Raw genomic sequence first — 16,077 nt, 5'->3', positions numbered from 1 at the left:
CCTCATCCATATAAAAAAAAAAAATGTGTTTTTATTTTTCCAGGGACAAATTAACAGTGGGACAGATCATTGGGAAATGTTTCTACAGGCCAAAAACCATAAGGCATGAGTTGACATGCAGAAAATCCATCATGGGGTTTGGGATGAATTAATCAGTGTAACAGTGATTCCATTATATCTAACTATGTCAACATATTTTTCTGTTCTAATCAGTAATATGTATGGACCTTAAGTATCATATATGGTCCAAAACTGTTGGTAATCTGTCCTGACCATTCTTTGATTTGTAAATTAATTCCATGTACAAGTGATATCTTGAAAAATCCTCCTGGGTGTAAGTAGGATAAAGTAAAGTATAAGGTATCTTATTTTGGAGACAAGCTGACAAGTGACATTCACTCTATAAACATTAGAGTATTATTAGACATGTTACATGGTGTGCAGGTTTTCGGTAAAGATTTTTGGAATTAATAAAAACAAAATATGTAACATTTAGCAGTGAACATAATTTCACTCATTAATAAGTCTATTTTATTTATTGACATGTATTGCACAGTATGCATTATACAGCATCTGAGTCCTGATTTGTTCAAATTATCGTGGTTCTTGCTGTAATAATATAAGGCACTGTATTAATATAAGGCACTAATCATTAAAATAAAGTTGTTTAACCTATGTGCAGCTATTCAAAGGAAAATATTACATTCATGTATGGTACCCGTAAGAATAAAAGAACTTGACTTGACCCAAATTACACACGTCATAGATCGTGAAGTGTGTCTTATACCATAAACTATATACAGTTGCAGTATACAGAACATTCAAAATAAAACGTTCCTAATGCAACTTATTGTGACATACTGAGAACATTCTGAAATGTTATCTTACATGTATACCAATACATTCCATGCCATGGGAGAAACTTTTCTATAATCAGTAGATGAGATAAAATCCTTTGAAAGGCACCCAACAGGTAAAGCTCTGCTCCTTCCCCCCCAGGCCTTCAAAGATTAACACATGAATCAATACAAGCACAAATGCATAGCAGAAGCACCTATATCATATACATTAGCATTTCTTACAGATCCTGAGAACTTGCAATAAGGCACAACCCAAATATGCAGAAACCAATAGGATTTAAATAAAGTCATCACTGGAACTCTATTTTCATCAAAATATGCTATGTTCTATGAACCCAAACTCACACAACTTTACAAGCTGTGCTGGTGCTTTTTCAGGGGCTCTATCCAGTTGTATCTCCTGTCCACAGTGTTTCGAAGTGCGGGTACCAAGCATTTTTGAAGACATCTTTCTAACTCTCCAAACTTTATGCAAGTCCACGTCCTCTAGAACCATTCAGGAATACTTGTCCAGTATTAAGAGGTCAACAACAGGGAAGATATGTTAGCTGCATGATGAAAGAAAATAAGCCATTACTGGAGAGAACAGAATAAAATATCTAGCTTTTTGTTATTCAAGAAATAGGACATATTGTGTTAAATGGACATGGTACTGTCTAGTAACCAAACCAAACTGGAAGTTAAATGGTTACTCTAAGCACCAAAACAACTTTAGCTTAATGAAGTGGTTTAAACAGCCATTACTGGATAGAACAGAGTAAAATATCTAGCTTTTGTTATTCAACAAGTGGGACATATATTTGTGTTGAATGGACATGGTGCTGTCTAGTCATAACAAATATTGAATGAGGAGCACAACCATACTGATAAAAAGACTTTATTAATTTGGTCCAATAGAATAGGTATCACAAGATATAAACAAAAATAGGAAAAGTCTTAGTAATAATGTCACATTACAAAAAATGTACAAAATGTATCAAAATGCTGAGGTTGTGGGTATGCTATCAGCACAGTGCATGTGTGCGTATAGCACTGCTAGAGAAACTTCAGGGCATGTTCTAAACATCATGCGATTGCAACACAGCACGGGGAGAAAAAGCAGACATGCAAAAACCCAAAATGCAGAAATGCAGCTGAAGTAAGTTTTTTTTTGACTTACTTCTACTTTCATCCCAAGGTAAAGGAACAAGTAAGGTGTAAAGTGCTTGTTTGCACATATTGTGCAACGCTAAAAATGTTGTGTATCATATTCAAGGATTAGTCTCAAATTATCAGGGTATTTATATCGGCAGACATTTTGTGCTATGATAGAAATTAAAATGTATATGGTCAGAGTCACTATGAACAGAGCAGACTCCATTTTGCTATTTTCAAGCTAACAAGAGACACAAGATTTCTATCCCTTCTGTAAAACGAACCACTTTGCCAGAGCTAAAGGAATGCTTAGTATATACAAACCTGTTAATAAGAAATGAGAACGGGGGATGGACAGACTGTCTAAATGCTAATGGAATATAATTAATTCTAAACCCAGACATTTATGACAGAGAAGATTAAATAATTTAATTTAAATTTCGATATTGTATAACGTCCCATTGTAATTTAAGGGTCATACTTAGTTTACGAACTGTCATATTAGAAATTATAGCAGATTTGACAGACACATAGTCTGAAGAAAGCCCAAAGAAACTCTTTGAACTGACAGAAAACTTAAATTATAAATAACCATAAAGATAAGCTAAATGACGTCAAAATAGCCACCAGGAAAAGTTAACTCTTTCCTGGATAGGTATGTTTAGTGGGACGAGACTGCCCTCTATAGACCAAATAATTAAATTACTATCTGGAAGGTAACCACACCTCTAGTTTTCTATTGGTCTATCACCTAGTGAATTTTCCCTTTAAAAAGTTAAGACAAAGGGAAGAGAGGTAAGCAAGAGAGAGAATGCAAAGGAAGCAAAGAAGCAAAGAGGTGAGCAGTCGTGGGCAATGCAGAGAAATCCATAACAGATATCCACTCCAGGACACTCAGAATTTCTTACACACCATCACACATCCATTCAGTTCCTGAGACTACCTACTCATATGATGAGAATATCTACTCAACTGGTAATTATACTGGTTTAATTTAATTAATCTAAATTAATTAACATTTTCTAATAGCATGATATATGACTGGATAAATCACGATCAGATTTCGATATTTAGAAATCTTAGTTAACTAAGAAGTATATAGTTATAACCATTCCATTCTGCAGATGGAAAGGAATAATCATATATATTAATGTGACATATCACATGTTATCATATCGTGTTATTTATCCAGGTGTATTGATTTGCTCTAAAATAAGATAAAATATCTGTTTAGGCAAGTTAAAATTCTGCTTATAGAACATGGTAGATTACTCTTATTGGATGGTTCCAGGAAATGACTAATGAGCTGGTATAAATGTTATTTTATTTAAAATCACATGAGAATAGATCTTAATTACCTAGGAGGTCTAGCCAGCATTGAAAGGGTTATTCTAACTGTCAGCTAAAGTTTTATGGCCCTAAGCTGCAAGCTCTGTGTGTGTAAGTTTCACTTTCATTTCTCTGTGAAGCCCATCATAAATCATTGTCTTGACAATTGGCTGTGTTAACCATTGGAATGTATTGCCATTGTATTGCATACTATGTTATACTAAATATTCATTGATTATTATCACGCATGTTACATATTATTATTATTTAATTTGTCACAATAAATTGTTTCTATTTTTATAACAAATTGTGATTTTATTTATATGGAATACATTTCACTTACATGATAACGATCTTTGGGATCTGAGAATTGAAATAGTGGGCAATTCTCAACTGTTTACTATTATTATCCCATAAATATCCCCACAAAATGTACTATTTTGGAGTGATTTGGTGCCCGCTAAGAAAAGCCCAGAATATGTTATAATTCCACACAAAGTAGGAAGAAAACAAATACCAGATTTCTTCCAAATTACCATTTTAATTATTAACCCGTTTTAATTATTAATATTTTAAGCTGCATTCAATTTTAAAGTTTTGCTTAAGGATACTAATTATATTGTAAAGATGATCACAACACTGGGGATTTGGCAAGTTACCATTTTTATTTATTACTTTTTATTAAAGGGAAATGTGAAAATTATCCATGAAGGACATAGGTGGAAGGAGTTAATTAAAATCTTTTAAAGGCACGAATGATAGGTGAACTGAGCATCCCCTGGCATTCTACAGAACATACTTGGCACTGTTAGTGCCAGAGAGATTGGGTTTCTCTCTGACACTGTACTATTTATAGAAGTAGATTTGGCACTATTAAGTCCAGATGGACTAGGATTCTGACAATCTACTATTAGGAGCACCTACATGCCTAAACCCTAATATGGTGGGGAGAGATAAGTAACCATAGTCGGTGTCCTTTGAAGTCTAATCAGATTCCTATGCTTGATAGTAGAGATGCAGGAACAGTTATAGAAGTTGTATAACCCTGCGCTGTCCCAGCATCTCCAGTATGTGAATGTGAGACTGGAAAGAAAGTGGATGGGATCACTTCCCATCAACCCACTAACAGCTTCTCAGACAAGAATTACCTTGCTGGGGATGCAGGGACAGCATCGAGTGATGCACACTATATAACAGCTCACAGGGCCAGCAGTACCATAAGGTGGCACAGGTGGCTACATGGGGGTGCAATGTCTGGGTGACCTGACAGTTACTCCATGTCGTGTGGGAGATTCGCGCAAGTGACCCACAAAGGGACTGGAGGAGGGGGAGGGAGGGAAATGGCAACTAAAGTGACTGTGGTGGCACAGGAGTGACAAAGGGACTGTGAGGGAGAAAGTGACACAAAAAAGAGACTGGCGGGAATAATTAACATGCAAAGGATCTGGGGGAGAAAGTGTCACATAAAGAGGCTGGGGGTGGGAGTGACACAAAAGGACTGTGGGGGAGAAAGAGACACACAAAGTGGCTGGAGGGGAAGTAAGAGACATGCAAGGGGCCTGGGGGAAGCAAGATACACACAAAGAGGCAAGGGGAAAGTAAGAGACACACAAAGGGGGTGAATAAGAGACACACAAAGGGGGTTGGTTGTAAGAGACACACAAGGGGTGCAAGACCTAAGGGGGTGAATGACACAAAGGGTAAGACATTCAAAAGAGGGATAAGAAATACAAAAGAGGCTACATGGGGGAAGAAATGTAAAAGGGTTGTTAGGAGTAACACAGGTGAAGATTTGGAGGGGGCAGCAAAACGCCAAGAGTCCTTGCACTGGTCCTGACAGCTCAACAGTCCATCATAACAGAGTAAGTGCTTTGCAAATAAACTTCAAATGCCTGTACTGTAAACACTCATTTTTCATAAACCCTAAATTTAACCACTCATTGTTCCTAATCAAACCAAAATCAAAATTTCATTAGTATCCAAATGTAAGTACTCAACCTAAAAAATACATTTGCCTACCCTGTACACATATACAACATTTAACTCCACTCAAACCCTAAACCTAGTAATTCTAAACACATATTATACCACACAACGATAATCCCTCTCATAATGTTAATCCTCTTAATACTGAACATGCTATGTAATATATTTCTCATGTTAAACCCTCTCTAACACCTAGGACTTGATTTCCCAGTAGGCAGAGAAGGCACATGCCTACAGGCACCTGTCTCATAGGGGGTGCCAATTTACAGCACTTACAATTTGATTTCTTATTTGGAGCTGGCAGACTGATGAGGAGAGATAAGTACCAGTAGCCTTGGCCAGTGTTCTCTTCAGTCCAGTCTGACTGCTATGCTTGATAGCATATCGTCAGAAACAGTTACAAAAACTGCAAACCCAATAATTCTAAACACCCCTTATACAACAACTATAATCCCTCTCACACTTTTAGCCCCCTTAACACTAAATACCCTATGTAATCTAACTTTGACATTAACTCCTTACAACAATAAACCCCTCCTTTACCCTAACGACTTCTCACATTATCTTTAACTCTGCATGCATTTACACAGCTGCCTATACTCACTATACTCACAGATTCAAACACAATACATTACAAGTCAAAATATTCACAAAGCCAGACTACCTTGTAGGGCCCCAAGTTCTGGCTCTTTGAGTCGAAATGGAGATCAAAAGATGTCCATGCACTGCCCTGCCATTCTTCACTTCATCAAGAGAGCACGGTCTGTACCAATATATTAAGTGCAAACACACACAGCCTCTCCCCATACAGCTCGCACCTTCCACCACACAGGACACTCTCACACACACACCACTCGCAGAAACAGAGCTCAGAGTACTAGGAGGGGGCCCCAATCTGGTACCTAGCCTAGGGCCAGATTGGGAAACCTTAATCCAGCTCTGAATATACAAAATATATACACATACATTTGTCAATTATTATTTATTTTTTTTGCATGCCTGCAATGTCCAGTTAATACATTAAATAGGCTTTACCTGCCTTTTTTATGAAGGGGCCAGGGTGTACCTTAGAATGCTGTGCCTACAGGGGCCAGGGTGTACCTTAGAATACTGTGCCTACAGGCACTTGACATGCAAATCCAACTTCTAACATTATCTGTAATGCTACATACATTTACGCTGAAGTATGCATTCTCTATACTCACCGATTCAAAAACGATACATTATAGAAATATGCACATAGATACAGTGCATTCAGAAAGTATCAGACCCCTTAATTTGTAATGCTACAATTGTTTAAATTATTATTTTTTCTTACATCAATCTACGATCAATATGCTATAATGGCAGCAAAAAACTATTTTTGAAAACTTGCAAACTTTGCAAATTTATTGAAAAGAAGAAACTTAAATATGACATTGAGAGAAATATTCAGATCCTTTGCTATGATACTTGGAATTTTGCTCAAATGTATCCTATCTTTGAGATGTGTCTAGACTTTGATAAAAGTCTACCAGTGGCAAATTCAGTTGATTGGATATGACTTGGAAAGTCACACACTTGTCTATTTAAAGTCTACAGAAGTAAATGCACATCAAAGCAAAAACCAAGCCAAAAAAACTTAAGGGATCATGTTTAGGCACAGATCTGGGGAAAGCTACAATTTTTCTTTGGGATGCAGTGAAGATTCCCAAGAACACAGTGGCCTCCATAATTCTTAAATGGAAGTAGTTTGGATAAACCAGGACTCTTCTTAGAATCGGTCACCTGGCTAAACCTGGCTAAACTAAACAATTGTGGGGAGAAGGGCATTGATAAGAGTGGTGACCAAGAACCCGCAGATCACTCTGGGTAAACTTCAGAGATTATGCGTAGATATGGGAGAAACTTGCATAAGGAGAACCATCACTGCAACACTTTATGGCAGACTAACCAGATGGAAGCATCTCCTTACTGCAAGATACATAAAAGTCCATTTAAATAAAAAAATATACCTATAGAGGACTCTCAGACTGCAAGAAACAATCATCCCAACAGTGAAGCACGGTGGTGGTGTCATGCTTTGGGGGTGTTTTCAACAGCGGGGACTGAGAGGCTGGACAGGATTTTAAGGGAATGCAGAACACTGCAAAATACAGAGATATCCTTAATGATTGTTCTTTCCCTGTAAGTCACCTTGTAATTAAAGCCGATGTGTGAGTCACTGGCCTCATTATGTCCCATGGACACTTAATGTATGACAGCTAAATATATCACCTTACAGGGAATATTTAAAGAACCATCTGTGTATTCTGTAAGTTGATTAATAAACGTGATCTGTCAAGCAACTATTTACTGATATCCACAATTTATTCAGTAGATATATGTGTTTCCTCCTGCATAATCTGTTTAAGGTATACTATTTCTTTCTATTTTGTTAGGTTGACTTCCCCTAGGACACTTCTTTCTAAGTTGCATGTTGCCCCCAAAACACTTAGGGCCTCAGACTGAGCTAAAGATTCCCCTTCCAGTAGGACAATAACCCTAAGCACACAGCCAAGACAATGCAAGAATGGTTAAGGAAACTCTGTGAATGTCATTGAGTGACCCAACCAGAGCATGGACTTGAACATCTCAAGACAGACCTAAATATGGCTCTTCCCCAATGGTCCTCGTCCAATCTGACAGAGCTTGAGAGTATCTGCAGTTGAATGGCACAAACTATTCAAATTTAGGTGTGCAAAGCTTGCCACATAATACCCAAACATACTTGAGGCTGCCAAACTTGCTTCAACTAAGTATTGAGTTAAGGATCTGAATACATTTTGACAAGTAAGGATTGGGAAAGAGTATCATGTGATAGAACATGCATTACTGCTAATAGAAGGTTAGATAGGGGATTTGTACATTTTCTGTGTTAACAGGCAGCCATGTTAGAAAGACAAACAGTGTTCAGAGCTGCCAGTGTGCAGAGTATAAGTAAAGGACCACTAAAGTGGCCCAGGCAACTCCATCTCAATGAAGTGGCCTGAGTGCAGTGGTCTTGTGCTATTAACCCTGCAATGGAAAACATTGCCATTTTTTTTATAAACTGCAATGCTTATATTGCCGTATTAAATCTACCTCTAATAGCAGCCTTTCTTAAAGGGACACTGTAGGCATCCAGACCACTTCAGCTCCTTGAAGTGGTCTGGGTGCAATGTCCCATGTCCCTCAACCCTACAGTTGTCATTATTGCAGTTTCTGAGAATAGTTAACTCCTCCTCTAGTGGCTGTCTACCAGACAGCCACTAGAGGAACTTCTGGAATTGAAATGGACCTCTGGTCCGTTATCTGATGCTGGACATCCTCACGCTCTGCATGAGGACCTCCAGCATCAGATATGGAAAATGCTTTCCTATTGGGAAATCCTAATGCGAGCGTGGCCATTGCTGCGCATATGCATTAGTTCTCCCCCGCCAGCTGACATTGGCGTGGGGAGGAGCATGGGCAGAGCTTGACCGAGCACCGAGGGACATGGACACTGGATTCAGGTAAGTTATTGAAGGGGTTTTAACCCCTTTAGCACCGCGGGAGGGGGGGAGCAAGCTAGAGGGGCACTGGTACTAAAGAGTACCATTAAAACTCTGTCACATGACACTGTAAAGACCCTATAAGAAAGCACTGATTTAAAGCTTCCCAATGATATTATATTGGGCCATTATCAAGGAGGCTTCCTCCATGACTCATGGGAGAAGGAGAGGTAAACAGAGAGAGAGCCTCGTCATTGAGAAAAGGTAAGTAAACATCTTAATTTTATTAAAATTTGTATTCCTAATGATTTAGTGTTCTTGCATATTGGGTGCACCTCCAATGATACTCTTGCGTCGCACCACTCAGTGTGGTATGGCAAGGATGTTGAAGTAACATTTTGATATTTAATGCAATCATGTTTTGTAACAGTTGCTTACATGTTCCAAACATGTTTCAGTAATTGTCAGTTATTCCTTATCAACAGCAGACAAGTCATGATTGTTCTTTCCCTGTAAGTCACCTTGTAATTAAAGCCGATGTGTGAGTCACTGGCCTCATTATGTCCCATGGACACTCTAATGTATGACAGCTAAATATATCACCTTACAGGGAATATTTAAAGAACCATCTGTGTATTCTGTAAGTTGATTAATAAACGTGATCTGTCAAGCAACTATTTACTGATATCCACAATTTATTCAGTAGATATATGTGTTTCCTCCTGCATAATCCGTTTAAGGTATACTATTTCTTTTTATTTTGTTAGGTTGACTTCCCCTAGGACACTTCTTTCTAAGTTGCATGTTGCCCCCAAAACACTTTTTTTAGAGATAGTATAGAAAGAATGGAGGACATGAATATATATGGACATTAATTTTTAAAATAAATAAAAAGATGAGATTTCTAGCGCATATGTCTGGAGCGGATTTCAAGCTCCAGAAGATTGTATCATTTATTTATAATCGCCAGCATCAAAACTACTGCCCTATATTCCATTTTATTTTTCCTCTTGTTTTTCATATCTTTCCATCTTTATTTGAGTTGAGGACACTTGTGAAGGTGCTGCTTCCCTGCATTCCCTTTCTATATTCATTTTTCAAGCCATTTATTTGCTCACTACATTATTCAGTAATTAAAGGGACACTATACTCACCAAAACCACTTTAGCTTAATGAAGCATTGTTTATGTATAGAAAAAAATCTGACTAAATCTGTGTTAGTGAGCACCGCTCCTTTGTTGAGATAATCCATCCACCTCACAGGTGTGGCATATCAGGATGCTGATTAGACAGCATGATTATTGCAAAGGTGTGCCATAGGCTGGCCACAATAAAAGGCCACTCTAAGATGCGCAGTTTTATCATACAGCACAATGCCACAGATGTCGCAAGTTTTGAGGGAGCATGCAATTGGCATGCTGACTGCAGGAATGTCCACCAGAACTGTTGCCCATGAATTACATGTTCATTTCTCTACCATAAGCCATCTCCAAAGGCATTTAAGAGAATTTGGCAGTACATCCAACTGGCCCGCAGACCACGTGTAACCACACCAGCCCAGGACCTCCATATCCAGCATCTTCACCTCCAAGATCATCTGAGACCAGTCACCTGGACAGATGCTGCAACAATCGGTTTGCATAACCAAAGAATTTATACACAAGCTGTTAGAAACTGTCTCAGGGAAGCTCATCTGCATGCTTTTCGTCCTCATCGGGGTCTCGACCTGACTGCAGTTCGTAGTCATAACCGACTTGAGTGGACAAATGCTCACATTCGATGGCGTCTGGCACTTTGGAGAAGTGTTCTCTTTACGGATGAATCCTGGTTTTCACTGCACAGGGCAGATGGCAGACAGTGTGTATGGCGTTGTGTGGGTGAGAGGTTTGCTGATGTCAACGTTGTGGATCGAGTGGCCCATGGTGGCGGTGGGGTTATGGTATGGGCAGGCATATATTATGGACAACGAAAACAGGTGCATTTTATTGATAGCATTTTGAATGCACAGAGATACTGGAACAAGATCCTGAGGCCCATTGTTGTGCCATTCATCCATGACCATCACCTCATGTTGCAGCATGATAATGCACGGCCCCATGTTGCAAGGATCTGTACACAATTCCTGGAAGCTGAAAACATTCCAGTTCTTGCATGGCCAGCATACTCAATGGACATGTCACCCATTGAGCATGTTTGGGATGCTCTGGATCGGCGAATACGACAGCGTGTTCCAGGTCCTGCCAGTATCCAGCAACTTTGCACAGCCATTGAAGAGGAGTGGACCAAGATTCCACAGGCCACAATCAACAACCTGATGAACTCTATGTGAAGGAGATGTGTTGCACTGCATGAGGCAAATGGTGGTCACAGCAGATACTGACTGATTTTCGGATCACCCCTGGACCCTCCCCAATACAGTAAAACAGCACATTTTAGAGTGGTCCTTTTTTGTGGCAAGCCTAAGACACACATGTGCAATAACCATGCTGTCTAATTAGCATCTAGATATGCCACACCTGTGAGGTGGATGGATTATCTCGGCAAAGGAGAAATGCTCATTGACACAGATTTAGACAGATTTGTGAACAATATTTCGGAGAAGTAGGCCTTTTGTGTACATAGAAAAAGTCTTAGATCTTTGAGTTCAGCTCATGAAAAATGGTGGCTAAAACAAAAGTGTTGCGTTTATAATTTTGTTCAGTGTATTTATGCAGCCAAAGCATGATTTGCACTACTTGAGTCTGCATCCCCAAACAGGGCAAACCTCATCCATGATGCCAACATGCTGGCTTTGTTTCTATCAAGCCAATGTCTGATTGGAGTGACACCAGTCACTCCATTCCTATACTCCCTAGCCAGCACTAACAGAGATGGCTGAGGAGTTACCATAGCCTCCACCACGGATGTGCGGTGGTTGCTATGGTTGGAGAGCAGAACGACTGCATGTGGGAGGCCCCTTCTGCTCTCCCTGTCAATCAATTCTTCAGCATATGGTGAGAGGAAAAAAATTTTTGAAAAGATATTTCCTCAATCAATTCTTCAGCATATGGTGAGAGGAAAAAAATGTTTTGAAAAGATATTTCCCCAATCTTTTCTAGCAAAAAGAGCATGAGAAGTGTTGGGGTGAGAAGTCTCCTTTAAATTAACACTTGCCCTTATGGTGTTAAAACCACCAGCTATCCATCCACCCACTCTTTAATGTTTACTAGCATTGTTTAAAATGTATAATTTGTTATATTTTTATTTTTCTGATCTAGCAATTTGTCTATTTCTCTACCCGACCATTCAAAATTTAAAGCTTTGATATTTATTTACTTTCATCATATACATTTTGTTACAATATTCCCAATTGATTTATGGCAATATACAAAGGATTTTTGTTTTGTTTTGTTTATTTTGGGAAGGAGGGGTTACAATAAGATATTTGAAAAGTGAATGGCAATGGCTTGAAAATGAACAAAATTTATTGGATGTTCTTCTTCAAGAGTACAGCTTAGAAAGAGCTATCCTGTTTTAAATGGCATTTCGTGTTTAACCCCTTAATGACAGAGCTTCGGAAGCTTGTCTTTCACTTAATGACAACGGCATTTTTTGCTGTTTGCGTTCAACTGCAATTTGGATTTGACTAATTTATTGCACCAACGCATATTATATACCGTTTTTTAAAGGACAGAAAGGGCTTAAATTTGATGTTACATATATATATATATATATATATATATATATATATATATATATATATATATATAAATGCTTATTTATTATAAAAAAAATAAAGAAAAATGCAAAAAAAATGATCAATTTTGTGTTTTTTTTTTTACAGTTTTTTCAATAATAATGTGTGCACAATTAGTGCAGGTTAAGGAAAGTAATTAAAAATAAATTAATTTAGTTGTTCTGATTTACAGAATGTATAATGTGTCTGGGATTTTAAGTTTTTTTTGGTAGTTACAGGTCACAAAGCACAAGGAGTAAAATAAACATTTAATGTGGAGCGATTTTAGAATTTGGTATGTTTGTCTTGTAAGCTTAATAGCCATAAAAGAAAACAAAATTGCCACACAAAAGTATATATTTATATAACGTAGACACCACAGGCTATTTACCTAAGGTTGTTTTGACACTTTCTACGTAGCCATTTCACCGCCAATCTCTGCTAAATATTGGAGTACAATTGTGTTTTTTGGGGGTTTTGGCACACAAACTTATAACAAAGAACTTCACATGTGTATTTTGTAAAGTTGGTGTGTGCTATTCCTGTACAAGGTTTTATTATGTGTTCAGTTACTTCTGCTGAGTACAACGGTACCCCCATTGTATGTCTTTGGCACTATTTCGTGAAGCTACAGTGCCATATAGGAGACCTGTCCTTTTCAGTATTCACAGTAGAATTTTGAGAGACGGATTTAATTAGCCTATGCTTCCATTTGGGGTATTATAACAGTTTAACTGTTCAAAAAAAAACCCACAAAGGCCTACCATTTGTAAAAGTAGACACTCCAGGGTATCTCATAAGGTGCATATTGTGCCTCAACATGCCCCCATTTTTTTACCATTGCATGCCAAAGTATGTGGTAAAAAATAATTTGGTGCATTTTTTACATACGGATTGCATTTTTGCTGGGCATTTTGTATATTTCATATGTGCCACTAAGTTCAAACCCCCCAAATTATGCTCATCTAAGTCTTCTGAGTAAAATGACACCCCCATTGTATGTATATGGCACTATTTCGTGAAGCTACAGTGCCATACAGGAGACCTGTCCTTTTCAGTATTCACAGTAGAATTTTGAGATGGATTTAATGAGCCCATGCTTCCATTTGGGGTATTATAACAGTTTGACTGTTCAAAAAAAACCCACAAAGGCCTACCATTTGTAAAAGTAGACACTCCAGGGTATATCATAAGGTGCATATTGTGCCTTAGCATGCCCCCATTTTTTCACCAATATATGCCAAAGTATGTGGTAAAAAATAATTTGGGGCATTTTTTTACATACGGATTGCATTTCTGCTGGGCATTTTGTATATTTCATATGTGCCACTAAGTTCAAAACCCCCAAATTATGCTCAGCTAAGTCTTCTGAGTAAAAATACATCCCCAATGAATGTCTTTGGCACTATTTTGTGAAGCTACAGTGCCATATAGGAGACCAAGCCATATCAGTTTTTACAGAACTTTGAATTTTGACGCTGGGCCTATGTGCAATTTCCAAGCATCTTCGCAGGTTTTAAATTCAAACTACCCCACAAAAGCCTACCATTTCTTAAAGTAGACATACCAGGGTATTTCAAAAGGCATATTTTGAACCTTAGCGTGGGATCATTTTTTCCGCTAGCTTGTACCAGGTGTAGTGGTAATAAGCGTTTTTTCTGCCTTTTTGACACACAAAGTGAGTTTGCACTGTATATTTTGCAAACCTTATGTGTACCACCACTCTATAATACTTTATATGTTGCTCAGCTATGTCGGCTGAGTACAAAAATACCCCCGTATGTACCTTTGCCAGGTATATGTGGACATCGGAGGGGCACATTTGGGACACAGCCATTCCATTTTTTTTCAAACTTTAAATTTTTACGCTGTGCCCATGTCCCATTTTAGAGTATTTTACCAGGCTATATGATCCAAATACCCCATAAAGCCATACTATTTCTTAAAGAAGACATCCCAGGGTATTTCAAAAGGCATATTCTGAACCTTAGCGTGGGATCATTTTTCCGCTAGCTTGTACCAGGTGTAGTGGTAATAAGCGTTTTTCTGCCTTTTTGACACACAAAGTGAGTTTGCACAGTATATTTTGCAAACCTTATGTGTGCTACGACTGTATAATACCTTATATGTTGCTCAGCTATGTGGTCTGAGTACAGCAATACCCCCGTATGTACCTTTGCCAGGTATATGTGGATGTTGAAGGGGCACATTTGAGACGCAGCCATTCAGTTTTTTTCTAACTTTGAAGTTTTACGCTGTGTCCATGTTCCAATTTGGAGTAGTTTAGATGGTTGGTTATTGAAACTTCCCCACAAACACATACTATTTATTAAAGAATACACCCTAGGGTAATTCAAAAGGCATATTTTGAACCTTAGCGTGGGATCATTTTTTCTCTAGTTTGTTCTAGGTGTAGTGGTGATGAGCGTTTTTAAATGTATTTTTTAACTTTTTTAAACTTTTTAAACTTTTTAAAACTATTTTTTAAACTTTTGTTTTGCTTTTAAACTTTCCTAAACTTTCTTAAAACTTTTTTTTTACAGATTTAACATTTTTCTAAGCTTTTTTTTTTTACCGTTAACCCCTAAATAGCAGTAAGCAGCACTAACCGTAAATCCCCCATTTTCCCATAACTCCCACCCGCCCCACCTAGAAAAAAATATTTAGTTATACAATATTTAAATTAGTTAATTAAATAAATTGAACCTCTGAGGATTCAAAAGTAAATAAAAGTTAATCGTCAGGGGTTAAAAAAAATTAGATCACAGTATAATACTGTGATCTGTGTTTTGATCACTGTAGGCAGTGATCGACTGGCAGGGAAGGGGTTAATTTTTATTTGGACTGGGTAAAGGGGGGTGTTATTTTTTTTTTTACTTAAACGTTATTAAAACTTTTTTTTAACTTAATTTTTAAATTTTAAGCTTATTTTAAAACTTTTTTTAACGTTAACCCCTAGTTAGCCTAACACCAAATCCCCCAATTTCCCACTAACTTCCACCCTCCCCAGCTAGCTAAATATATAATTTTAAAATACTTAAATTAATTAATAAAATAAATTTAACCCCTGAGGGTTAAAAAAAAAAAAAGAATTAACCCTCAGGGGTTAAAAAAAAAATCAGATCATAGTAAAATGTAATCCCTGCCAATTGATCACTGTAGTCAGTGATCAATTGGCAGGGAAGGGGTTAATTTTTTATTAAAATGGGTAAAGGGGGGTGGGATTTTAATTTGACTTTATTTTTTTTTCACTAGGGGGCAGGATCAGCACTGATCAGTCTCCCTGCACTTCACACTGAACCCGGAAGTGCAGGGAGGCGGAAGGTAAGTATACAGAGCACATGTGCTCGCTCTGACATGCTGTCAGAGCGGGCAAATGTGCTGGGGCAGCACTATCGGGTGCTCCTGGTCTGCCTCTAATACAGAGGTAGACCGGAGCAACATTAACCCCACGATCGCCGCGATTGCGGCGATCTGGGGTTAATTTTACCGCGTGACGGACGAGGTCTGTCACTCGTCATTAAGGGTTTCCCCTGAGTGACGGACCTCGTCCGTCACTCGT

General features: G+C 38.1%; 1 protein-coding gene across 1 annotated transcript in view; it reads right to left on the bottom strand.

The window, feature by feature from the left end:
• Positions 1-486: 486 nt before the first annotated feature.
• Positions 487-16,077, bottom strand: part of C6H4orf54 (chromosome 6 C4orf54 homolog) — a 29,644-nt gene continuing 14,053 nt past the window's right edge. Inside the window, exon 2 of the mRNA XM_063458579.1 lies at positions 487-1,408. The gene's annotated coding sequence lies outside the window, so the exon portion shown is untranslated. The remainder of the gene's footprint in view (positions 1,409-16,077) is intronic.

This window comes from Pelobates fuscus, chromosome 6 (assembly GCF_036172605.1).
Source record: "Pelobates fuscus isolate aPelFus1 chromosome 6, aPelFus1.pri, whole genome shotgun sequence".
Taxonomy (NCBI): domain Eukaryota; kingdom Metazoa; phylum Chordata; class Amphibia; order Anura; family Pelobatidae; genus Pelobates; species Pelobates fuscus.
Note: the sequence above shows the minus strand (reverse complement) of the source record. Positions and strands in the feature narration are given on the sequence as shown.